Raw genomic sequence first — 27,741 nt, 5'->3', positions numbered from 1 at the left:
TTAGACACAAATAGGAATATGTGTGTAATATATAAATGTAAACTACACACATGCTTGTGTATAGAATATATATATATATAAATCCATATTATAAGTATGCTTCTACATATCAAATTTTTATCTAATTGAAAATTTTGTCTCCCTTCACATGTCTTTTATTGTTAATTTGGCTATTTATTATAGTCAATATAACTTATTTGTTCAAATCTTATTAAAACATGTTACTGTTACAGTATACTAGATTCCCCTGGTTCTGTTCACTTAAACTTTCATTATTTTGTGCAAGGTTTTCCATCTTTTCTAAAATTATTGAGCTCATCATTTCTTATATCACAGTATACTTTGATCACAATCATACACTACATCCTGTATAGCTATTGAAGAGTAGATCTGCAGCCTTCCAATTTTTGCCACCACAAAGAAATACTTTAGATCATATAGGTTCTTTCCGCTTTTCCATAATTATTTTTGGAAAAAGACTAAGTAGTAGTACTGCTGGGCCAAAAAAGCCTAGATAGCTTATTTATTCTTTGTAGTGTCCCAATTTTTCCATATTTTCTCCAAAATTTTCACTTTTCCCTCCTATCATTTTAGCCAATCTGCTAGATGTAAAATGGTATCTCAAAGTTATTTTAATTAACATTTTTCTGATCAATAATGATTTAGAGCATTTTTTACATGAGCATGAATTGTTTTGATTTTTTTTTCATGGAATTCTACCTATTCATATCCCTTGATCATTTGTTGATTGGGGAATGATTCTTATTCTTATAGATTTAACAAATTTCTTTATGCATTTTAGATATAAGACCTTTTTCTGATAAACTATCTAAGAATTGTTTTCCAAATTCTCTGCTTCCCTTTTGATCTTGGCTATATTTGTTGCAATTTCACAAGACTTTTCAATTCAATGCAATCAAAATATGAACTATTAATATTTTTGATCACTTTTTTATGAGTAGACAATTAACAAATCATGAAGTCATGCACTAATTGTCAATTTTTATGGTGTAAATGCTTACAATGAAAATTTCACAATTGGTTCTGTCCAGCTGGTATAAGCTAGCTTCAGTACATCTTCCCACTGATCTCAATGAGATTTGTAAAGGTTTTCATAAGAAAAGAAGGTCAATTAAAACCTTTAATGATGTTTACACTTTATTTTGTTTTATTCTGAATTTTACATCCAGAAAAAAAATATTGCAATATCAAAAATAGAATAGAAAAAGAAAACATTTGTATAATTTTACTTTAATAAAAATTTATTCAATGCAAGTGTTTGGCTTGAGATTAAGAAAAAAAAAACTTTCTGTAAAATCATTTATAGAAAGAAAATAATGGGATTATAGTCACTGATCTCCAAGTATTCCTTCAGCTTTGATATCCTAAAATTGTAAGACCCAGCACCCTTTCCTCCTTCCATGCACTGCAGTCAGGGAAGGTTTCCTTCAGATTTCTTGTGAAGGATTCCAGGTACTCCCCCAAAATTGCATAACTTCTTTAATAAATAGGAAAACCTATATATAACAGAAGCTTTGTATGTCAGTTAGGTTCTCTTTTTTTCTTTTTTGTGTGTTTGAGTTCCAAATATAAAAAATTGACAGGGACAGCAGGAGGAAATGGCTTGAGAATAAGAAGTCTTAAGTTCAATTTCTAACTCTCCATGACCCTTGGAAGTGAAATCTCCTGAAGCCTTAGTTTCCTCATGCTTAAGATGAAGGGGTTGGGCTGGTTTATTTCCAAAGTCCCCTTGTTGTTATGACATTTTATGTTCTAATGTCCCTTCCAGATCTAACTCACATAATGTGAATATTCGCTATCCCATTCTCTCTCAAAAGGTAGTTGAAGGGGGTGAGGGGGCCGGGGAGGGGTCCTTAAACTAAGTGCCTGTCCCTGGCTTCTTTATCCTGCTGCTGAGCCCCTCCCTGCATTTGACAAAAACATCTCTTTTCTGCAGGGGTCTTTGTTCTTATAAGGCCTGAAGCTTGTTTGGCTGATCAGACCACTAGTTGCCATGGTGACTGGTCTGTCTCCAAGGATACTGCCACTGCTGAGTTGCTGACCCTGATGTCTGTTTTGCATGGGGACTGTGTTATGTTTTCTAAGTCATAAGCAGAGGTGGGCTTCTTTCCCCTTGGCTCTAGACAGCCAGGTAGACACACGAGTACTTACTTAAGGCCCCCAAATAACAGGAAATATGTGTGTGCACACCTAGATACTTCATAAAGCCTTCTACATGTACTGAGGGAAATGGGCAAAGCCAGGGATAGGCAAGATGGAGGAATACAGAAGCTGGACCCTAAGAAGATATGGAAAGCAGCTGTGGCTGCAAGACTTGAGACAGGAGAAGTAACCAATGAGCTAATAGTGATTCCATCCAAAATCCCGGGGCATCTCCTAGCCAGGTGCCAGTCTAAATCCGTAACCAAAATCTTGCCCTTCCCTAGACAGTCTCTGAACTGTTCATGGCATGCTGTGCAATCATGAGTGCTTTCATGTGTACAAAGCACTTTTCATGGGCTTCATTTCATCCTACAAGACTCTTGGGAAGTAGAGAATAGGAGCATTATTTTCCATGTTCTAGATGCAGTCGAGGCACAAAGAATCATTTATGAGATTCTATCTGTGCATTAGACACAGTACTAAGCTCTGGGAATAGAAATCAAAAGAGAGTCCCTGCCCTCCAGGAGCTTACATTCTAATAGGGAAACTTAGCACCCCAGAAGAAGGTGTAAAGGAGGACATGGAAAGGAGGGAAGGAGTTAGGGAGAAGGTGTGTGGGAGCATGATGGAAAAGGAAGTCGTGACTGAGAAGAATGAAGGAGTGAAAATGGCTGGCTTGGGCCTTTCCTTAAAGTGGAAGTGCAGGCAGGAACTGGTCTTAGAGCTGGAACTAAAAGGACTCAGGGCTGTGGAGTCCATCCCCCTCATATTCCAAGTGAGGTAAATGAAGCTCAGAAAGGGTAAGTGCTATATCCAAGGCACTACACCTGAGAGGCAAGATTTGTTCCTCCTTCTGGGTAATTGTGCCTCACAGGGAGCCTTCTGCTTCACATGGTTTCCCAAGAAATATCAGAACTTCACATCTGTCTAGGTCTCTAAAAATAAATGAATAAAAATACCAGACGAGTTCCCCATTAGTGTAACAACATTGGAAACATAGAACAGGCTTTATTTCACCTGATGGACAATGTAAAGTTCAAAGGATTTGTGCTTCAGTATAAGCATGGCACTAAGTGGGTAGCCAATAATGCCCATTAGATGCATTGGGTCCATAATAGTCAATTCAGCCCTTCTTCCCTTTCCACAGCTCTCTACTTTCCCAAGGGCTGAGGTTCCCCTCTCCACAAGGAGAAAGCACTTGGGGTAAGTAGAGTCTATGATCTACTCTACAGAATTGTGGGGTAAAGGGCATTGCAGACCTCACAGTCTATAGTGATGAAAGTGATTGTCAGCTTTATTGTTCTCGTTAGGTCTTTGTTTTTGCATGGCCCTTCTCAGAAGTGTTTGGCTCATTGATGGAAAGGCAGCTCCTGATTTACATCCTGCCACCAGAGCTTGGGTGCCATCTGTTGAGTGCCGAGTGACACTCTACTGCCATCTGGTGGCCAGAAGCCTCATCCTCCTTAGGAAAAGGGGGCCAACCAGCAGAGAATGGTTTCCATCCATTGCAATCAGTAAGCATTTACTGAGTGCCTCATGTGTCCCAGGCACTGGGGCTACAAGTACAAGTACAAGTACAAAGAATTTAACACCGGAGCCAAGAAATATTAAGTATCTCTCAGAGTTGCCATTCTGACCTTCAGCTCTGATAAGGCATCTCAGAGGGGAAGATGGGAATGGTGCAGGGCAGCCCATCCCCACTGGTGTAAGAACACTAGGGGGTCCACTCTCACCGCTGGGGAATGAAATGTTTTTGCTGTAGACATAACTTGACATAGGCAACAGCGAAGCTTGTTTATAGGGCTGACCTTTCACATAGGCAGAAAAGGTAACAATCTATGAAACCTGATTTCAGAGAAATCTCCCCTATCCCCACTTATAATGACAGAGAAACTGAGGCAAGACAGAGATTGGTTTTTAATCTTTTAATTGTGTAGCGTTCAGGCTACTTGACCGAATTGAACTCATGTTCAAAAATCATTCAGTACAGAATGATTGGCAAACAGCATTTTATATAGCAGAGTAAGCAGGTAATACAGAAGCAAAAATAATGCAAGTTAGGTCATCAGGCAGCTATTATACAAAAATTATATTTCTCACAGCCTGAAGTAATAACAAAATGTATACAATGATGGGAATGGTTTTGGAATGTATACAATAGTGAGTATGACAGGATACATACAATGATGGGAATGGATTTAGCATGTATAAAGTGATGGGAATGGACTTAAGGAGACCTTCCCTGGTTAGTATTTTTGGGGAATAACTGATCTTCTCTGTAGAAGCACCTCATGGGTATAATGCTCAAGTAAGCAGAAGAACAGAAATAGGCAAGGTCCCTCTAATCATGCTTGTCATTTTGATCTATTGTGTGAGGGTAAATTCAGATTCTCATGAGAAACTCACAGGATCCTTTTTGGTTTAGCACCCTGAATGGTAAATTCTACTCACCATGGTGCAAAAATCTTTTGAATTTGGAGTCAACATGTAGTCCCTCAACCTTTTCCTTCCTTGGCATGCATCATTTTGGGTTTGATCTATATTAGGATCTACTACAGTGTGAAGGGAAGTTATTCCAGGCAGTCTCTTCAAATTTGAGGGTGTCTAAACTAGGGCCTGCCCTAGGGAGAAAAAGCGTATTTTGATCCCCCTTTCTTTTTGAAAAATTGAGCAAAAATCATTGTCTATAAGAGGAGAATTCTGGGAAGGTGGCAGAATAAGTCAGAAAATTTCAAGCTCTCCAGAGCCTCAGGGTGAACATAAGCGAGTGAAAAATCAAAATAACTTGGGCTGGAAGAGAAATTCCCCTGGCATAACCCAAAAAGATATGAAGAAAGACCCTGGACTGAACATTAATCAATATGAAGTGCACACTTCCAAGCTATCTCCACAGAAACAGCAAGGGTGGAACCCTGGGGTAGCTGAGTTTGTCAGGACAGCAAATAGAGTTGGTGGTCTGAGTCTTGGAAGACAGAGGGGAACGCAGTTGATTTCGAATACCAGGCCCACCTGTGCTGTAGAGACACAACATTGGGTGAGAAGGGGCTAACAAACAGGTAGTGCAAAAGCAGTGGGATAGGGACACTACTGCCTGTAGGCATTTGTAGGAGGGTGAACCTTTTGGTTTGGGCTTCCAGGTCAGAAGGAAGAGCTGAAGTGAGGCTAGAGGCACCATTTCTCCCACACACACAATTAGAGGGACTTAAAGTAATAATTCTCATAAAAAATATGAACTGGCAAAGAAGAAAGAGCCCAATCATAGAAAGTTACTATGGGACTAGGGAAGAACTCTGATCTTGAGAGGAGGTAAAGTAAAGTAAGTAAACATGGAAGTAAAAAAAAAAGTTTTTATCCCAAAAGTTAAATAGCTTCTTGCCCAGAGATAATTTATAAAAGAATTCAAAAAGGAATTTAAAAAATCAAATGTGAGAAACTGAGGAAAAAGTAAAATAAAAATAAAAGCTATCCAAGAAAAACAAGATTAAGGAAAAAAAGTTATCCAACTAGAAAAGGAAATACAGAGTTGAAAATAACACTTTGGAAATTAGGATTGGACAAATGGAAGCCAGTGAAGTTATAAGAGATCAAGAAATAACAAAACAGTATAAAGAATGAAAGAATATATACATCACTAACAAAATCCAACAGCAAGAGATACAAAGAGAAATTCCGTTTAAAATAACTGTTGATAGCATAAAATATTTGGGGATTTGTCTGCCAAGGGAAGTCAGGAACCACATGAGCAAAACTACAAAACACTTTCCACACAAATGAAGTCAGATCTAACAATTGGAAAAATGTTAAATGCTCCTGGATAGTTCGAGCAAATATAATAAAAATGACAATATTACCTAAACTAATCAATTTTTTATTGCTATACCAATCAGACTCCCAAGAAACTATTTTAATGACCTAGAAAAATAACAACAAAATTCTTTTGGAAGAACAAAAGGTCAAGAATTTCAAGGGGAAAAAAATCAAATGAAGGTGGCCTAGCTGTCCCTGATCTAAAAGTATATTATAAAGTAGGAGTCACCAAAACCATTTGGTATTGGCTAAGAAATAGATTAGTTGATCAGTGGAATAGGTTAGGTTCATAGGACAAAACAGTCAATAACTATAGCAATATAGTGTTTGACAAACCCAAAGACCCCAACTTTTGTGGTAAGAATTCATTATCTGACAAAAAATTGTGGGAAAATTGGAAAATAGTATGGCATAAACTAGGCATTGGCCTATACTTAACACCAAGATAAGATCAAAATAGTTTCATGAAATGAAATTAAAAATATGAAATTATAAATAAATTAGAAGAACATAGAATCATTTACCTCTCAGACCTGCGGAGGAGGAAGGAATTTGTGACCAAAGAAGAACTAGATGTCATTATTAATCACAAAATAGAAAATTTCAAATATATTAAGTTAAAAGGCTTTTGTACAAATAAAAATAATGCGTACAGGATTGGAAGGAAAGCAATAAACTGGGAAAACATTTTTACAGCTAAAGGTTCTGATAAAGGCCTCATCTCCAAATATATATATATATATATATATATATATATATATATATAGATAGATAGATAGATAGATAGATAGATAGATAGAATTGACTTTAATTTGTAAGAAATCAAGCTATTCTCCAATTGATAAATGGTCAAAAGATATGAACAGAATTTTCAGATGAAGAAATTGAAACTATTTCTAGTCATATGAAAAGGTGTTCCAAATCATTATTGATCAGAGAAATGCAAATTAAGACAACTCTGAAATACTACTACATACCTGTCAGATTGGCTAAGGTGACAGGAATAGATAATGACAAATGTTGGAGGGGATGTGGGAAAACTGGGACACTGATGCATTGTTGGTGGAGTTGTGAAGGGATCCAATCATTCTGGAGAGCGATTTGGAACTATGCTCATAAAGTTATCAAATTGTGCATACCCTCTGATCAAGCAGTGTTATTACTGGGCTTATATCCCAAAGAGATATTAAAGAAGGGAAAGGGACCCATATGTGCAAAAAGGTTTGCGATATTCCTTTTTGTAGTGGCTAGAAACTGGAAATTGAATGGATGTCCACCAATTGGAGAATGGCTGAAAAAATTGTGGTATATAAGTGTTATAGAATATTATTGTTCTATAAGAAATGATCAGCAGGATGAATACAGAGAGTCCTGGGGAGACTTATATGAACTGATGCTAAGTGAAATGAGCAGAAGCAGGAGATAATTATACACTTCAACAATAATACTACATGATGATCAATTCTGATGGATATGGCTCTCTTCAACAATGAGAGGATCCAAATCCGTTCCAGTTGATCTGTAATGAACAGAACCAGCTACACCCAGAGAAAGAACACTGGGAAATGAGTATGGACCACAACATAACATTTCCACTCTTCCAGTTATTGTTTGCTTGCATTTTTGTTTTTTCTGCTCAGGTTATTTTTTCCTTCTTTCTAAATTTAATCTTTCTTTTGCAACAAGATAACTCTATAAACATGTATACATATTGTATTTAACATATATTTTAACATAGTTTACATGTATGGTACTACCTGCCATCTAGGGGAGGGGTGGAGGGAAGGAGGGAAAAGTTGAAACAGAAGTTTTTGCAAGGGTCAGTGTTGAAAAATTACCCATGCATATATTTTGTATATAAAAAGCTATTTTAAAAAGAATGAAAGAATAGGACAGAATGTGAAACATCTTATAAGAAAAATAACAGACCTGGACAACATATCAAGAAGAGAATACTTGAAATCTTTGACCAAAAAAAAGAAAACCTTGCTACAATAATGCAAGAATAATCTAAGAAAATTGTCCTGGAGTGATAGAACATGAAGGGAAAGTAGGAATAGAAAAAAATCCGTCTGTTACCACCTGAAAGAGATCCTTTGTGGAAATACACAGGAATATTATTGCCAAATTTTGAAACCACCAGATCAAAGAGAAAATTTTGCAAGAAACAAGAAAAGAAGAGTTTAAATATGCTGGAGCTACTATTAGAATCATACAATATTTATCTGCAGCCACAATAAAAAACTGCAAGTCCTGGAATCATATATACTGGCAATCAAAAGAACTAGGCCTGTGGCCAAGAATATCATATCTAGCAAAATTATCCATAATATTGAATAAAAAAATGGACCTTCAAAGAATTTGCATATTTTCAGGACTTTCAACCAAATTTGAACTCCAAAGAAAATTTAACATATAAGAACCACTATCCAAGATTAATTTCAAGGAATTTGACATGGACAAATTGTTTACATTTTTTACATAGAAAATATGTTTTACATATGTTTAAGATTGACATCAGTGATTGTGTAGCTCAAAAGAAAGCTATTATACAAATAAAGTTCAGAGGAAGTATAGACACAGAGACTTTAGAGAGGCGAGTGGGGCTCATAGTTCTGAAAACCCATTCACATCAGGAATGGGTTAAATAGGCATGGCTACAGATGAAGTATATAGTACCATCCAAAATTCATAAAGAAACAAGGGGGGAGGGATAGATATAAGAAGTAAAGGGTAGGAGAAGAAGACAAGGGATAGATCCATGGGTGGGAGGAGATTAAGTTAAGAAGCAGAATTAAGGTAGGAGAGTTAACAGGGATAGAAAAGAAGAGATATATACAAACACTACAACAAGGATCAAAGTCAAAATTTTTCAGAAAAAAATAAAGTATGGCTACTAATCATTAATTTTAAACAAAGTCAGACAAAGATTTAATCAAGAAAGAAATCTATATTATATGTCAGCCATACTAATATTGTTTTAGATGAATATTTACATATGAATAAATGCATACATATATATGTGTCTGAGTATGTTTATATATATGTGTGTATGTTATTCTCTATATATGATATATACATATATGTGTGGGTCTATAGATGGGTGTGAATTTGTATATATATGCATATATATGAGAGGGAAGCCAGAGTGGTTTGTGTATATATATATATATATATATATATATATATATATATATATATATATATATATATATATAAAGAGAGAGAGAGAGAGAGAGAGAGAGAGAGAGCTATTTATGTATATATAAATTATATCTGTGCTTCACTATAGTCTGCTTGGGGGAGTGTAATGTTCGGGCTAGCTTTCTGGAAATCCTTGGATAGACCTTGGTCTTTAGGTGGAGAAGTGATGAAAGCAGGAGAGCCACCAGGAGGATGGTAAAAAATGGAATGTCTCATTTTCAGTCCTTTCAGCCCTTAAATACTCTATTACAATTGCATCATTACAGCATGATGAATATATGTGAACTAGAGAACCATTACATAACCATGCTAAGTACTAAGTATATGTATACAAAAGAACCATCATTTCATCAATTTCACTGAGTTAACGCCTTGTTGTAAGTATCCTTGTTTCAAGTATACTTCTCCAGAGTTTCGGCCCTCTACAGGGGAGAAGTAGGTGAGATGAAAGGAGGAAAAAGAATAAAGTAAAAAAAGTACAGCAGAGAACAAAAGAACAATCTACAAGGAAGCAAACAAAAGATGGACATTCCTGAATATAACTTCTTCTACTATTATATATCCTTTATGGATTTTACTTTGATTTTATACTCCTTGAAATTTGCTATTATATATTTTTAATCTTCCTCGATGTTCTGCTGGGCACATGATGATGTTCTGCTTTATTTTTATTTTCTGTTTTTTTCTATTATGTTTTTTATAATAAATAGAAATTTAAAAAACATTTAAAATGAGAGCTGAGAGAATAACCTGCAGTCCTTCTTTTTCCCTCTTCCATTGACCAGAATGAAGAAAAATAGTATTTGCAGTTTTTAAGTTGATTGGAAGAAAGGATTTGCTTATAGGGAGCTGATTAGAGGGGAAAAGAATCTTCTGTTGTTGGACTGGGGAAAGCTTGTAGCATAGTAAACTTCAAATCCAATAAGAAGCATGCTTGAATGTCACCTATGCCACATTATAATGAAACTATGAGCAAATCATTTAATTATTTGAAGATAAAATATTTATCATTAAGATTAGCAAAGTGCTGTAGAAATGGAGTTAGGTGCCATCTAAAAGTACATGAAAGTGTTTTCTTTGCAATTTATGGTCTAGAGTTGCCTACAGAAATATCCACTCTCCATTCTCTGTCATGATCATTTTGCTAACAAAGACAGTAAATAAACTTACTGTATATTTCAAATAGCAGGTAAAAGTCTATACCTTCTTTTTAAAAATTTCAATAGTTTTTATTGACCAGATGTATGCATGTGTAATTTTATAACATTGACAATTGCCAAACCTTTTGTTCTAATTTTTCCCCTCCTTCCCCCACCCCAGATGGCAGGTTGACTAATACATGTTAAATATCATAGAGTATAAGTTAAATACAATATATGTATACATGTCCAAACAGTTGTTTTGCTGTACAAAAAGAATCGGACTTTGAAATAGTGTACAATTAGCCTGTGAAGGAAATCAAAAATGCAGGCGGACAAAAATAGAGGAATTGGGAATTCTATGTAGTGGTTCATAATCATCTAGAGTTCTTTTGCTGGGTGTAGCTGGTTCAGTTCATTACTGCTCTATTGGAACTGATTTGATTTATTTCATTGTTGAAAATGGCCACATCCATCAGAATTGATCATCATATAGTATTGTTGTTCAAGTATACAACCATCTCCTGGTCCTGCTCATTTCACTCAACATCAGTTCATGCGAGTCTCTCCAGGCCTTTCTAAAATCATCCTGTTGGTCATTTCTTACAGAACAATAATATTCCATTATGTTCATATACCACAATTTATTTAGTCATTCTCCAATTGATGGGCATCCACGTAGTTTCCAGTTTCTGGCCACCACAAAGAGGGATGCCACAAACATTCTTGCACATACAGGTCCTTTTTCCTTCATAAGAATTATATGGGATACAAGACCACTAGCAGCACTGCTGGGTCAAAGGGTATGCACAGTTTGATAATTTTTTGAACATAGTTCCAAATTGCTCTGCAGAATGGCTGGATGTATTCATAATTCCACCAACAATGTAGCACTGTCCCAGTTTTCCCACATCCCCTCCAACATTCCACATTATCTTTCCCTGTCATTCTAGCCAATCTGACAGGTGTGTAGTAGTATCTCAGAGTTGTCTTAATTTGCATTTCTCTGATTAAATAATAACTTGGAGCATGTTTTCATATGACTAGAAATAGTTTCAATTTCTTCATCCAAGATTCATACCCTTTGACCATTTATCAATTGGAGATTGCCTTGATTTCTTATAAATTAGAGTCAAATCTCTATATATTTTGGAAATGAGGCCTTTATCTGAACCTTTGACTGTAAAAATGTTTTGCCAGTTTATTTTTTCCCTTCTAATTTTATCTGCATTAGTTTTGTTTGTAAAATCTTTTCAATTTGATATAATCAAATTTTTCTATTTTTTGATCAATAATGATCCCTAGTTCTTCTTTGGACATAAATTCATTCCTCTTCCACAGGTCTGAGAGGTAAACTATCCTATGTTCTTCTGATTTATTTATAATCTCATTCTTTATTCCTAGGTCATGAACCCATTTTGACCTGACCTTGGTGTATGGTGTTAAGTGTGGGTCAATGCCTAGTTTCTGCCATATTAATTTCCAATTTTCCCAGCAATTTTTGTCAAACATTGAGTTCTTATCCCAAAAGCTGGGGTCCTTGGGTTTGTCAAATACTAGGTTATTAGAGTTATTGATTATTTTGTCCTTTGGACCTAACCTATTCCACTGATCAACTAGTCTATTTCTTAGCTAATACCAAATGGTTTTGGTAACCACTACTTTAAAATATAATTTTACATCTGGTACAGCTAGGCCACCTTCATTTAATTTTTTTCATTAATTCCCTTGAAATTCTTGACCTTTTGTTTCTCCATATGAACTTTGTTGTTATTTTTTCTAGGTTATTAAAATAGTTTTTTGGGAGTCTGATTGGTATAGCTCTAAATAAATAAATTAGTTTAGGTAGTATTGTCATATTTATTACATTTGTTCATCCTATCCAATAGTATTTAATATTTTTTCCAATTGGTTAGATCAGACTTAATTTATGTGGAAATTGTTTTGTACTTTTGTTCATATAGTTTCTGATTTTCCCTTGGCAGATAGATTCCTAAATATTTTATATTATTGGTAGTTACTTTGTTGGATTTTGTTAGTGATATATAAGATTGCTGATGATTCATGTGGGTTTATTTTGTATCCTGAAACTTAGCTAAAGGTGTGGATTATTTCTAATAGCTTTCTAGTAGATTCTCTGGGGTTCTCTAAGTATACCATCATATCATCAGCAAAGAGTGATAATTTGGTTTCCTCATTACCTACTCTAATTCCTTTAATCTCTTTCTCCACTCTTATTGTCAAAGCTAGCATTTCTAATACAATATTGAATAGTAATGGTGACAATCTTGTTTCACCCCTGATCTTAATGGGAATGGTTGCAATCTTTCCCCATTACATATGATGCTTATTGATGGTTTTAAATAGATGGTACTGATTATTTTAAGGAAAAGTCCATTTATTCCTATACTCTCAAGTGTTTTTAATAGAAATGGATGTTGAAAGGACTCTTACATTCTTATAATGATTAGCTAACACCAGTAATTTTGACTTACCTTAATTTCTAACATGGCAAATGTCATTTCTGTTGGGTGACAATTACTTATGATAGCAATATTTTCAAATTATAATCAGATCCTTCTGGTTTAGGATCCGATGCCTAGTAATGATAATGAGAATTTATCATTCTTATTCATATTTTGTCATTACTTGTGTAGCAGATATGACCAAAATTACCAAAATAATTTCCCCATAATTATTGGCTAGAAACCTAGAACATCAGTAATTTTTTTTATTTTTTTTAATTTTATTTATAATTTTTTTGACAGTACATATGCATGAGTAATTTTTTTATAACATTATCCCTTGTATTCATTTTTCCACATTATCCCCTCCCTCCCTTTACTCCCTCCCCTAGATGACAGGCAATCCCATACATTTTACATATGTTGCAAAATAACCTAGATACAATATATGTGTGTAAATACCATTTTTTGTTGCACATTAAGTATTAGATTCCGAAGGTATAAGTAACCTGGGTAGATAGACAGTAGTGCTAACAATTTACATTCACTTCCCAGTGTTCCTACGTTTCTGTCGATCATTGATCAACTGCAAGTGAGTTGGATCTTCTTTATGTTGAAGATATCCACTTCCATCAGAATATATCTTCATGCAGTATTGTTGTTGAAGTGTACAGCGATCTTCTGGTTCTGCTCATTTCACTCAGCATCAGTTCATGTAAGTCTCTCTAAGCCTCTCTGTATACCTCCTGCTGGTCATTTCTTACAGAGCAATAATATTCCATAACCTTCATATACCATAATTTAGCCAACCATTCTCCAATTGATATACATCCATTCATCTTCCAGTTTCTAGCCACTACAAAAAGAGCTGCCACAAACATTTTGGCACATACAGGTCCCTTTCCCCTCCTCAGTATTTCTTTGGGAAATAAGCCCAATAGCAGCAATGCTGGATCAAAGGGTATACACAGTTTGATAACTTTTGGGGCATAGTTCTAAATTGCTCTCCAGAATGGCTGGATTCTTTCACAACTCGACCAACAATGTATCAGTGTCCCAGTTTTCCCACATCCCCTCCAACATTCATCATTATTTGTTCCTGTCATCTTAGCCAATCTGACAGGTGTGTAGTGGTATCTCAGAGTGGTCTTAATTTGCATTTCTCTGATCAGTAGTGATTTGGAACACTCTTTCATATGAGTGGATATAATTTCAATTTCATCATCTGAGAATTGTCTGTTCATATCCTTTGACCATTTATCAATTGGAGAATGGTTTGATTTCTTATAAATTAGGGTCAGTTCTCTATATATTTTGGAAATGAGACCTTTATCAGAACCTTTAACTTTAAAAATATTTTCCCAATTTGATACTTCCCTTCTAATCTTGTTTGCATTAGTATTGTTTGTACAGAAACTTTTTAGTTTGATGTAATCAAAACCTTCTATTTTGTGATCAATAATGATCTCTAGTTCTCCTCTGGTCATAAATTCCTTCCTCCTCCACAGGTCTAAGAGGTAGTCTATTCTCTGTTCCTCTAATCTATTTATTATCTCATTCTTTATGCCTAAATCATGGACCCATTTTGATCTTGTCTTGGTATATGGTGTTAAGTGTGGATCCATATCTAATTTCTGTCATACTAATTTCCAGTTTTCCCAACAGTTTTTTCCGAATAATGAATTTTTATCCCTAATGTTGGTATCTTTGGGTTTGTCAAAGACTAGATTGCTATACATGTACCCTTTTTTGTCCTTTGTATCTAATCTGTTCCACTGATCGACTGGTCTATTTCTTAGCCAATACCAAATGGTTTTGGTGACTGCTGCTATATAATATAGCTTTAGATCAGGTACACCTAGACCACCTTCATCTGACTTTTTTTTTTCATTAGTTCCCTTGCAATTCTCGACCTTTATTTTTCCATATGAATTTTGTTGTTATTTTTTCTAGGTCATTAAAATAGTTTCTTGGGAGTCTGATTGGTATAGCACTAAATAAATAGATTAGTTTGGGGAGTATTGTCATCTTTATTATATTCACTCCGTCTATCCAAGAGCACTGAATGTCTTTCCAATTATTTAAATCTGACTTTATTTTTGTGGCAAGTGTTTCATAATTTTTCTCAGATAATTCCTGACTATTCTTTGGTAGATGGATTCCCAAATATTTTATACTCTCAACATTTGTTTGGAATGGAATTTCTCTTTGTATCTCTTGCTGTTGCATTTTGTTGGTGATATATAAAAATGCTGAGGATTTATGTGGATTTATTTTGTATCCTGCAACTTTGCTAAAATTCTGAATTATTTCTAATAGCTTTTTGTTAGAATCTCTGGGGTTTTCTAAGTATACCATCATATCATCTGCAAAGAGTGACAGTTTGATTTCCTCATTTCCTACTCTAATTCCTTGAATCTCTTTCTTGGCTCTTATTGCCAAGGCTAGCATTTCTAGTACTATATTGAATAGTAATGGTGATAGTGGACAACCTTGTTTCACTCCGGATCTTACAGGGAAAGGTTCTAGTATATCGCCATTACATGTGATGTTTACTGAAGGTTTTAAATATATGCTCATTATTATTTTAAGGAATAGTCCATTTATTCCTATACTCTCAAGCGTTTTTAGTAGGAATGGATGTTGGATTTTAACAAAGGCTTTTTCTGCATCTATTGAGATGATCATATGGTTTTTATTAATTGGATTATTAATATGGTCAATTATTCTCATAGTTTTCCTAATATTAAACCAGCCCTGCATTCCTGGTATAAATCCCACTTGGTCATAGTGTATTATCCTGGGGATGATTTTCTGAAGTCTTTTTGCTAATATCTTATTTAAGATTTTAGCATCAATATTCATTAAGGAAATTAGTATATAATTTTCTTTCTCAGTTTTCGATCTACCTGGTTTAGGTATCAGTACCATGTCTGTGTCATAAAAGGAGTTTGGTAGGACTCCTTCATCCCCTATTTTTTCAAATAGTTTATATAACATTGGGGCTAATTGTTCTTGAAATGTTTGGTAGAATTCACATGTAAATCCATCTGGTCCAGGGGATTTTTTCCTGGGGAGTTGATTAATAGCTTGTTCTATTTCTTTTTCTGAAATGGGACTATTTAAGCAATTTATGTCCCCCTCTGTTAATCTAGGAAGCCTATATTTTTGGAGAAAGTCATCCATTTCACTTAAGTTATCAAATTTATTGGCATAAAGTTGGGCAAAGTAACTCATTATTTCTCTAATTTCCTCTTCATTGGTGGAAAGATCCCCCTTTTCATTTGTAAGACTAACAATTTGATTTTCCTCTTTCCTTTTTCTGATCAGATTTACCAAAGGTTTATTTTATTGGCTTTTTCATAAAACCAACTCTTGGTTTTATTTATTAATTCAATAGATTTTTTACTTTTACTCTGTATATATCTCCCTGCTTTATGTGTGTTTCCTGTAAACAACATATTGTAGGGTTCTGACTTTTGATCCAGTCTGCTATCCACCTCCATTTGATGGGAGAATTCATCCCATTCACATTTACAGTTAAAATTACTAATTCTGTATTTGCTGTCATCATATTATCCCCAGATTCTGCTTTTTCCCTTGACCCCCCTGAACCCCTTCCCCAATATTTAATTTATAGACCCCACTTGTGACATGCAGCCCTCCCTTTTTTAGTGTCCCACCCCCTCCTTCCAAGTCCCTTCCCTTATTCCCCTTTTCCTTTTCCCTTTTCCTCTCCCCCATTTTAATGAGGTGAGAGAGAATTCTCTGAAAAACAAATATGTCAATTATTTACTCTTTGAGCCTCTTCTGATGAGAGTAAGATTCACACAATGTTTCTCCCCCCTCTCTAAATTCCCTCAGATATGGTATATTTTCTATGCCTCTTCCTGGGATGTAATTTCCCTCTTTTTATCACTCCTTCCCCTTTTTCTGATACTACCCCCTTCCCTTTACTACTCCCCCCTTTTTATATCAGTAAAATCAAATTATCCATGAGGACTTTCTATATATCCACATCAGAGATACAGTTCTCAAGAGTTCTGTTTACCTTTTTCTGTTTCTCTTTAGTCTTGTGGATGTAGATCAAATTTTTTGTTTAAGTCTGGGTTTTTTCTTAGAAACAAATGGAATTCCTCTGTTTCATTGAATGACCATCTTCTTCCATGGAAGATAATGCTAAATTTAGCTGGGTAGTTTATTCTTGGTTGCAATCCTTGATCTTTTGCATTTTGGAATATCAGGTTCCAGGCCCTTTGATCTTTTAATGTGGAGGCAGCCAGATCTTGAGTGACCCTTATTGTGGCCCCTTGATATTTGAATTGCTTTTTTCTAGCTGCTTGAAATATTCTTTTCTTTGTGTGGTAATTCTGCAGCTTAGCCACAATATTCCGTGGAGTTCTTTTTTTAGGGTCTTTTTTTGTTCGATGAATTCTTTCGATACCTATTTTCCCTTCTGTTTCTATTATCTCTGGGCAGATCTCTTTGATGATTTCTTGTAAAATAGAATCTAGGCTCTTTTTTTTGTCATAGTTTTTGGGAAGTCCAATGATCCTCAGATTATCTCTCCTAGAACTATTTTCCAGGTCTATAGATTTTCCCAGTAAGTATTTGACATTATTCTCCAGCTTTTCTTTCTTTCTTTTTTTTTTTTTTTTTTTTTTTGTTTTGTTTGACTGATTCTTGGATTCTCAATGAATCATTCATTTCTATTTGTTCCATCCTGATTTTTAATGAGTTATTTTCTTCATTCACATTTTTTAGTTCTTTTTGTATATGCCCAATTGTGTTTTTAAATGAATTATTTTGCTCTATTGAATTTTTTCCATTTCTCTAATTTTTTTTAGAGAATTATTTTCTTTTTCCAGTTCAGAAATCCTGCTTTCTTAAGACTTTTTTATCTTTTCCAATTCAGAAATCCTACTTTCCTGTGATTTTTTTAACCTTTTCTAATTCACAAATTTTGTTTCCCTGAATCTCCTGTGAATTCTTTATTTTTTCAACTCAAATTTCAGGATGTTGTTATTCTCTACCATAGCTTCTCTTTCCTTTCCCCATTTTTCTTCAAACTCTCTTAACTTTTTAATAGTCTCTTCTAGGAGAGAGTTATGTGATGGGGGGCATGTATTGTTCCCCTTTAGGCTGTTATCTTCTGACTCTCTGCTATTAACTTCCTCAGGGTTTGATCCCTGCTCTTTCTCTGTGTAGAAGGAATCAGTAGTTCTCTTTAGCTTTTTATTCATATTTAAAAAATCTTTTGGGGTCAGTTCTTGGGGTAAGAAGTTATTTATTTATTTATCAGCTTCCTCCTAGACTAGATGGATGCAGAGCCTCCTGTGCCTGAGCTAAGAGAGAGCTCTGGGAGAGAGTTCCCCTCCCCCTCCTTGGAAGTGCCTCAGGGGTCAGTAGTAAGGCTGTACACTGTGAGGCTTCCCCAGTGGAGGACCCCACTTTGCGTCCCAGCGACTTCCCTGAGGTTTAAGACTGAACAGTAAAGGCAACACAAAGCCCAGCCAATGCGTCCCGTGGGGCGTGGATATCAGCAGCTGAAGTGAAAAGCCCCTGTGCTCAAACTAGGAGTGTGTGCCCAGAAACTGCGGTCCCTATTTCAAAGGTTCTGCTTTTCTGGGACTTCTGTGGCTGAGTTCCACAGCCTCCAGCTAAGCCAGGCACTATGTGAATTATATGTTGCCTTGGGCTGTGTCCCCGATTTTCAAGGTCTTAACTACCCCAAGGTGAAGTCCCTGACAGCAGAAGGTGGCTTCACAACCTTGCCAAGATCTGTTAGGTCACTTCCAGATTGGGGTAGTTCTAGTATCTGGCTTTATATTTTAAAGTGGCTTGATTTCTCTTCTGAGCTGCTGTTTTATAAGCAGAGAAGAGCTAACAGCCTGTGCCAGATTCCTCTATCTCAGTGGCTTCTCTGATCCCAGAGTTCTCCCCAGCTCGATCAGTGCAGTGTGCTAGCACCTCACCCTGTCTGTGCTGGCCTTTTTTTTTTCCTCCCCTGGGAACCGACCTTTTCTGTTGAAACTCCAGATTCTCTTCAGCTGGTAAGTCGTGCTTCCAGTCCTTGTGTTTTCTATCAGTCCAGCGTTATTTTTGAGGCTGATTTAACTAATTGGTAATGAGGGAAGAAGGGAGCTCACAAAATTGCGTGTATCTTCTCCGCATCTTGGCTCCGCCCCAGTAATTTTAAAATAAATTCATTTATGGACACAAACATTTTCATAACATGGTAGAATAAAAGATGATTGCCCATGAGACTACAAATCTATTATGTACAACTTGTTCTTGCTTTTAAATTTATAATATTGTTATCAAGTAACTTTCAAAAAAAAAGAAATCCATGTCTGATCCTTGTTGCAGAGGGGTAGGAGAGTAGAGCTGAGGACGATATATTGGCAATCTTTTTATTATTATTATTATTATTATAGCTTTTTATTTACAAAACATATGCATGGATAATTTTTCAACATTGACTCTTGCAAAACCTTCTATCCCAACTTTTCCTCTCCTTCCCCTTGCCCCCTCCCCTTGATGGCAGGTAGTCCAATGCATGTTAAATATGTTAAAGTATATGTTAAATACAATATATGTATACATATTTACACACTTATCTTGCTGCACAAGAAAAATCGAATATAGAAAAAAGGTAAGAAAACCTGAGAAGAAAACAAAAATGCAAGCAAACGATAACAGAAAGAATGGGAATGCTATGTTGTGGTCCACACTCATTTCCCATAGTTCTCTCTCTGGGTATAGCTGATTTTCTTCATTACTGAACAATTCAAATTGGTTTGAATCATCTCATTGTTGAAGAGGGCCTCATCCATCACAATATATCCTCATATACTATTGTTGTTGAAGTGTATAATCTCCTGGTTCTGCTCATTTCATTTAGCGTCAATTCATGTCTCTCCAGGCCTCTCTGATATCATCCTGCTAGTCATTTCTTACAGAACATTTATATACCACAATTTATTCTCCAATTGATGCGCATGCATCCATTCTATGTCCAGTTTCTAGCCACTACAAAAAGGGCTGTCACAAACATTTTTCCACATACGGATCCTTTCCCTTCTTTTAATATCTCATTGGGATATAAGCCCAGTAGTAACATTGCTAGATCAAAGGGTATGCACCATTTGATAACTTTTTGAGCATAGTTCCAAATTGTTCTCCAGAATGGTTGAATCCATTCACAATTCCACCAATAATATATCATTGTCCCAGTTTTCCCACATTTCCTCCAACATTCGTTATTATCTTTTCTTGTCATCTTAGCCAATATGAGAGGTGTGTAGTTGTCTTAATTTACTTTCTCTGACAAATAATGATTTGGAGCAGCTTTATGATTAAAAATAGTTCAATTTCTTCATCCAAAAACTGTCTGTTCATATCCTTTGCCCATTTATCAATTGGAGAATGGCTTGATTTCTTATAAATTTGTGTCAATTCTCTGTATATTTTGGAAATGAGGCCTTTATCAGAACCTTTAATTGTAAAAATGTTTTCCCAGTTTATTGCTTTCCTTCTAATCTTGTCTGCATTAGTTTTGTTTGTACAAAAACTTTTTAACTTAATATAATCAAAATTTTCTATTTTGTGATCAATAATGATCTCTCGTTCTTTTTTGGTCCTAAATTCCTTGCTCCCCAAATTTGAGAGATAAACTATCCTCTGTTCCTCTAATTTATTTATAATCTCAATCTTTATACCTAAATCATGACCCCATTTTGATTTTTATCTTGGTGTATGGTGTTAAGTGTGGGTCCATACCTAGTTTCTGCCAATTTTTTCCAGTTTCTCTAATTTGCAGTTTTCCCAGCAGTTTTTTGTCAAATAGTGAATTCTTATCCCAAAAGTTGGGATCTTTGGGTTTGTCAAACACTAGATTGCTATAGTTAGTATTTTGTCCTGGGAACCTAACCTATTCCACTGATCAACTAGTCTCTTTCTTAGCCAATACCAAATGTTTTTGGTGACTGTTGCTTTGTGATATACTTTTAGATCAGGTACAGCCAGGCCACCTTCATTTGATTTTTTTTTCATTAGTTCCTTTGAAATCCTTTACCTTTTGTTCTTTCGGATGAATTTTGCTGTTATTTTTTCTAGGACATTAAAATTGTTTCTTGGGAGTCTGATTGGTATAGATTGGTAATAAAATATATTAGGGAGTATTGTCATCTTTATTATATTCACTTGGTCTATTCAAGAGCACTTAATATTTTTCCAGTTGTTTAGATCTGACTTAATTTGTGTGAAAAGTATTTTTGTAGTTTTGCTCATATATTTCCTGACTTTCCCTTGGGAGATAGATTCCCAAACATTTTATACTATTGACAATTATTTTAAATGGAATTTCTCTTTCTATCTGTTGCTGTTGGATTTTGTTGGTGATGTATAAAAATGCTGATGATTTATGTAGAATTATTTTGTATCCTGCAACTTTGCTAAAGTTATGGATTATTTCTAATAGCTTTCTAGTAGATTCTCTGGGGTTCTCTAAGTATGCCATCATATCATCTGCAAAGAGTGATAATTTGGTTTCCTCATTACCTTTTAATCCCTTTATCTGTTTTCACCTCTTATTGCCAAAGCTAGCATTTCTAATACTATATTGAATAGTAATGGTGATAATGGGCCCCCTTGTTTCACTCCTGATTTTATTGGGAATGATTCCAGTTTATCCCAATTACTTTTGATTCATACTGATGATTTTAAATAAATACTACTGACTATTTTAAGGAAATGTCCATTTATTCCTATACTCTCAAATGTTTTTAATAGGACTAGGTGTTAGATTTTATCAAATGCTTTTTCTGCATCTATTGAGATGATCATATGTTTTTTATTAATTTGGTTATTTATATAGTCAATTTTGCTAATAGTTTTCCTAATATGGAACCAGCCCTGCATTCCTGGTAAAAATCCTACTTGGTCATGGTGTATTATCCTTGGAATGATTTTCTGGAATCTTTTTGCTAATATTTTTTTATATAACAAATTTGTTTTATTTTCAATTCACAGAACAAAACAGGCACATCCATAATACAGTACAATGCATTTATTGTATTTTTCCTCCCGAATACTCTCTCCTCTTACCTTTCTTTTATTTTTATTATTGAGAATTTAAAGCTGTCTTTGATTTGATTTTAAGTTAAAATATAAGTCAGTAAAATAACATTCAGGTAGTTTAACTTAGGGGAGGTCATGTTTGTATCTCCCTAATTAGATGATATGTTGCTGTCTTTTTTAAAAAATTAATTTATTAATTTTTAAAAATTAATTTTATAATTATAACTTTTTTTGACAGTACATATGCATGGGTAATTTTTTTTACAACATTATCCCTTGCACTCACTTCTGTTACAAATTTTCCCCTCCTTCCCTCCACCCCCTCCCCTAGATGGCAGGCAGTCCCATACATGTTAAATATCTTATAGTATATCATAGATACAATATATGTGTGCAGAACTGAATTTCTTGTTGCACAGGAAGAATTGGATTCAGAAGGTAAAAATAACTTGGGAAGAAAACATAAAAGTACAAACAGTTTACACTCATTTCCCAGTATTCCTTTTCGGGGTGTAGCTGATTCTGTCTATCATTGATCAATTGGAACTGAATTAGATCTTCTCCTTGTTGAAGATATCCAATTCCATCAGAATACATCCTCATACAGTATTGTTGTTGAAGTGTATAATGATCTCCTGGTTCTGCTCATTTCACTCAGCATCAGTTGATGTAAAGTCTCTGTATTCCTCCTGTTGGTCATTTCTTACAGAACAATAATATTCCATAACATTAATGTACTATAATTTACCTAACCATTCTCCAGTTGATGGGCATCTGTTCATTTTCCAGTTTCTAGCCACTACAAAAAGGGCTGCCACAAACATTTTGGCACATACAGGTCCCTTTCCCTTCTTTAATATTTCTTTGGGATATAAGCCCAATAGTAGCACTGCTGGATCAAAGGGTATGCACAGTTTGATAACTTTTGGGGCATAATTCCAGATTCTTCTTCAGAATGGTTGGATTTTTTGACAACTCCACAAACAATACAAATGTGTACCAGTTTTCCCACATCCCCTCCAACATTCATCATTATTTGTTCCTGTCATCTTAGCCAATCTGACAAGTGTGTAGTGGTATCTCAGAATTATCTTAATTTGCATTTCTCTGATCAATAGTGATTTGGAACGCTCTTTCATATGAGTGGAAATAGTATCAATTTCATCATCTAAAAATTGTGTGTTCATATCCTTTGACCATTTATCAATTGGAGAATGGCTTGATTTCTTATAAATTAGAGTCAATTCTCTGTATATTTTGGAAATGAGGCCTTTATCAGAACCTTTAACTGTAAAAATGTTTTCCCATTTTGTTACTTCCCTTCTAATCTTGTTTGCATTAGTTTTGTTTGTACAAAAGCTTTTTAAATTGATGTAAATCAAAATTTTCTATTTTGTGATCAATAATGATCTCTTTTTCTCCTTTGGTCACAAATTCCTTCCTCCTCCACAAGTCTGAGAGGTAAACTATCCTATGCTCCTCTAATTTATTTATGATCTCATTCTTTATGCCTAAATTTTGGACCCATTTTGATCTTATCTTGGTATGTGGTGTTAAGTGTGGGTCCACAATTAATTTCTGTCATACTAATTTCCAGTTTTCCCAGCAGTTTTTGTCAAATAATGAATTCTTATCCCAAAAGTTGGGATCTTTGGGTTTGTCAAAGACTAGATTGCTATAGTTATTGACTATTTTGTCCTGTGAATCTAACCTATTCCACTGATCACCTAGTCTATTTTTTAACCAGTACCAAATGGTTTGGGTGACTGGTGCTTTATAATATAGTTTTAGATCAGGTACAGCTAGGCCACCTTCATTTGATTTTTTTTCCATTAATTCCCTTGAAATTCTTGACCTTTTGTTCTTCCATATAAATTTTGTTGTTATTTTTTCTAGGTCATTAAAATAGTTTCTTGGGAGTCTGATTGGTATAGCACTAAATAAATAGATTAGTTTAGGGAGTATTGCCATCTTTATTATATTCGCTTGGCCTATTCAAGAGCACTTAATATATTTCCAATTATTTAAATCTGACTTTATTTTTGTGGCAAGTGTTTTATAATTTTGCTCATATAATTCCTGATTTTCCTTTGGTAGATATAATCCCAAATATTTTATGCTATTGACAGTTATTTTGACAGTTATTTTGAATGGAATTTCTCTTTGTATCTCTTGATGTTGGATTTTATTGGTGATGTATAAAAATGCTGAGGATTTATGGGTATTAATTTTGTGTCCTGCAACTTTGCTAAAATTATGAATCATTTTAATAGCTTTTTAGTGGAATCTCTGGGGTTCTCTAAGTATACCATCATATCATCTGCAAAGAGTAATAGTTTGGTTTCCTCATTAACCTACTCTAATTTTAAAAATCTCTTTCTTTACTCTTATTGCTGAGGCTAGCATTTCTAATACCATATTGAATAATAATGATAGTGGGCAACCTTCTTTCACTCCTGATCTTACTGGGAAAGGTTTCAGTTTATCCCCATTACATATGATACTTACTGACGGTTTTAAATATATGCTCCTGATTATTTTAAGGAAAAGTCCATTTATTCCTATACTCTCAAGTGTTTTTAGTAGGAATGGATGTTGGATTCTGTCAAATGCTTTTTCTGCATTTATTGAGATGATCATATGGTTTTTGTTAATTTGGTTATTGATATAGTCGGTTATGCTAATAGTTTTCCTAATATTGAACCAGTTCTGAATTCTTGGTATAAATCCCACTTGGTCATAGTGTATTATCCTGGGAATGATTTTCTGTAACCTTTTTGCTAATATTTTATTTAAGATTTTAGCATCAATATTCATTAGGGAGATTGGTTTATAAGTTTCTTTCTCTGTTTTCAACCTACCTGGTTTGGTTTAGGTATCAGTACCATGTCTGTATCACAAAAGGAATTTGGTAGGATTCCTTCAATCCCTATTTTTTCAAGTAATTTATATAGCATTGGAATTAATTGTTCTTTAAATGTTTGGTAGAATTCACATGTAAATCCATCTGGTCCTGGGGATTTTTTCTTAGGGATTTGATCAATAGCTTGTTCTATTTATTTTTCTAAAATAGGACTATTTAAGCAATTTACTTCTTCCTCTGTTAATCTGGGCAGCCTATATTTTTGAAGGTATTCATCCATTTCACTTAGGTTAATAAATTTACTGACTTAAAGCTGGGCAAAGTAACACCTAATTATTGCTCTAATTTTGTCTTCATTAGTGTAAAGTTCTCCCTTTTCATTTTTAAGACTAACTATTTGATTTTTCTCTTTCCCTTTTCTAATCAAATTTACCAAAGGTTTATTTATTTTGTTGCTTTTTTCATTGAAACCAAATATTAGTTTTATTTATTAATTCAATAGTTTTTTTACTTTCAATTTTATTATTCTCTCCTTTTATTTTTAAAGTTTCAAGTTTAGTGTTTGATTGCAGGTTTTAAATTTGCACTTTTTCTAGCTTTTTTAGTTGCAAGCACAATTCATTGATTTTCTCTTTCTCTATTTTATGCAAGTAAGCCTCTAGAGATATAAAAATTTCCCCTTATTACCGTTTTGGCTACATCCCACACATTTTAGTATTACATCTCATTATTGTCATTTTCTTTGGTGAAGTTATTAATTATGTCTATGATTTGCTGTTTCACCCAGTATGAGATTATTTAGTTTCCAATTATTTTTTGGTCTATTTACCCCTGGCTTTTTATTGAATGTAATTTTCATTGCAATGTGGTCTGAAAAGGATACATTTGCTATTTCTCCCTTACTGCATTTGAGTTTGAAGTTTTTATGTCCTAATATATGGTCAATTTTTGTATAGGTTCCATGAACTGCCAAGAAGAAAATGTACTCCTTTCTGCCTCCACTCAGTTTTCTCCAAAGATCTATCATATATAACTTTTTGTAGTTTGATTTATCTAGTTCTGAGAGTGCAAGGTTGAGATCTCCCACTATTATAGTTTTCCTGTCTATTTCTTCTTGAAACTCTTTTAGCTTCTCCTTTAGGAATTTCCATGCTATACCACTTGGTGCATATATGTTTAGTATTGATATTGCTTCATTATCTATGGTACCTTTTAGCATGATATACTTTTCTTTCTTATCTCTTTTAGTTAGATCAATTTTTGCTTTTGCTTGATCTGAGTTCAGGAAGGCTACCCCTGCTTTTTTTTTACTTCACCTAAAGTATAATAGATTCTACTCTAGCCTTTTACCTTCACTCTGTTTATATCACACCACTTTAAATGTGTTTCCTGTAAACAACATATTGTAGGATTCTGGCTTTTAATCCAGTCTGCTATCTGCCTCTGCTTTATGGGAGAGTTCACCCCATTCACATTTATGGTTAAAATGGCTAATTCTGTATTTCCTGCCATCTTAATATCCCTAGATTATGTTTTTTCTCTTTTTTCCCCCTTACTCCCCTGCCCGATATTAAATTTATGGGCACCATTTGCCTCACGCAGCCCTCCCTCTTTAGAATCCCTCCCTCCCCCTGAAAGTCCCTCTCCCTTTCTTAAACCTTTCCTCTACTATTTCTGTCTTCCCTTCTATTTAGGCTAACCCTTCCCCTTTTTGATTTTCCCCTCTCACTTTTCAATGAGGTGGGAAAAGTTTCTCTGTAAACCAAATATGTCTAATATTTTCTCTTTGAACCAAATCTAATGAGAGTAAGATTCACATAATGTTCATCCACCTCCCTTCTTTCCCTGAGATATAATAGGTTTCCTGTGCCTCTTTGTGAGATGTAGTTTCCCTCTTTTTGCCTCCACTTTTCCCTTTTTTTCTAGTACAATCTCTTTTCCACCTCTTCTTTTTAAATATTATAATAGTAAAATCAAATTATACATGTACTCTCTATGTATACCCATAACAGAATTACTGTTCTCAAGAGTTCTTTTTCCCTTTTTATGCTTCTCTTGAGTTCTATATTTGGGGGTCAAATTTTTTGTTTAGTTCTGGTTTTTTCGTGAGAAATAAATGGAATTTACCTGTTTCATTGAAATAAATTGAATTCACCTTCTTCCCTGGAAGAAAATGTTTCGTTTATTGGGGTAATTTATCCTTGGCTACATTCCAAGTTCCTTTGCCTTTTGGAATATCAGATTCTAGATTCTTTGATTCTGTAATGTGGATGCTCCTGGCTCCTGAGTAATTCTTATTGTTGTTCCTTGGTATTTGAATTGTTTTTCTTTTTTCTTTTTTTTTTTTTCTGTCTGCTTGTAATATTTTTTCCTTGGTCTAATAGTTCTGGAATTATTTAGCCACAATATTCCTTCGAGTTTTACTTTTGGGTGTTTTTTTTTTTCAGAGGGTGTTTGATGAATTCTTTCAATGGCTGTTTTACCTTCTGATTCCATGACATCTGGGCAGTTTTCTTTGATGATTTCCTAAAAAAATAGTATCTAGGCTCTTTTTTTCATAATGGTTTTCAGGGAGTCCAATAATCCTTAGATTATCTCTCCTACATCTGTTTTCCAGTAGGTATTTCCCACATAGGTATTTAACATTTTTTCCTATTTTTTCTTTTTTTTTTTGGTTTTGCTTGACTTATTCTTTGTCTCATTGAGTCATTCATTTCCATTTGTTCAGTATTGGTTTTTAATGCATTATTTTCTTCATTTCCTTTTTTATTTCTTTTTGTATTTGTCCAGTTGAGTTTTTTTTTGTTTTGTTTTGTTTTGTTTTGTTTTTGAGGCTGGGGTTAAGTGACTTGCCCAGGGTCACACAGCTAGGAAGTGTTAAGTGTCTGAAAACAGATTGAACTTGGGTCCTTGTAAGGGCCCTTTAAATGGGCGGACACAGTGCATCGGGATTGAGGCCCAGAAATGATTTCTGTGGATGTTGGGACTGCCCTTGGGCGGGATCCTGGCCATATTGAGA

At 34.6% G+C, this 27,741-nt stretch overlaps 1 pseudogene; it reads left to right on the top strand.

Moving 5' to 3' along the window:
* Window positions 1-2,785: 2,785 nt before the first annotated feature.
* The window catches only part of LOC141549046 (52 kDa repressor of the inhibitor of the protein kinase pseudogene), a 62,991-nt pseudogene continuing 38,035 nt past the window's right edge, over window positions 2,786-27,741 (top strand).

Source organism: Sminthopsis crassicaudata, chromosome X, assembly GCF_048593235.1.
Source record: "Sminthopsis crassicaudata isolate SCR6 chromosome X, ASM4859323v1, whole genome shotgun sequence".
NCBI lineage: Eukaryota > Metazoa > Chordata > Mammalia > Dasyuromorphia > Dasyuridae > Sminthopsis > Sminthopsis crassicaudata.
The sequence above is the reverse complement of the archived record's forward strand: the minus strand, read 5'-3'. Positions and strand labels throughout refer to the sequence as shown.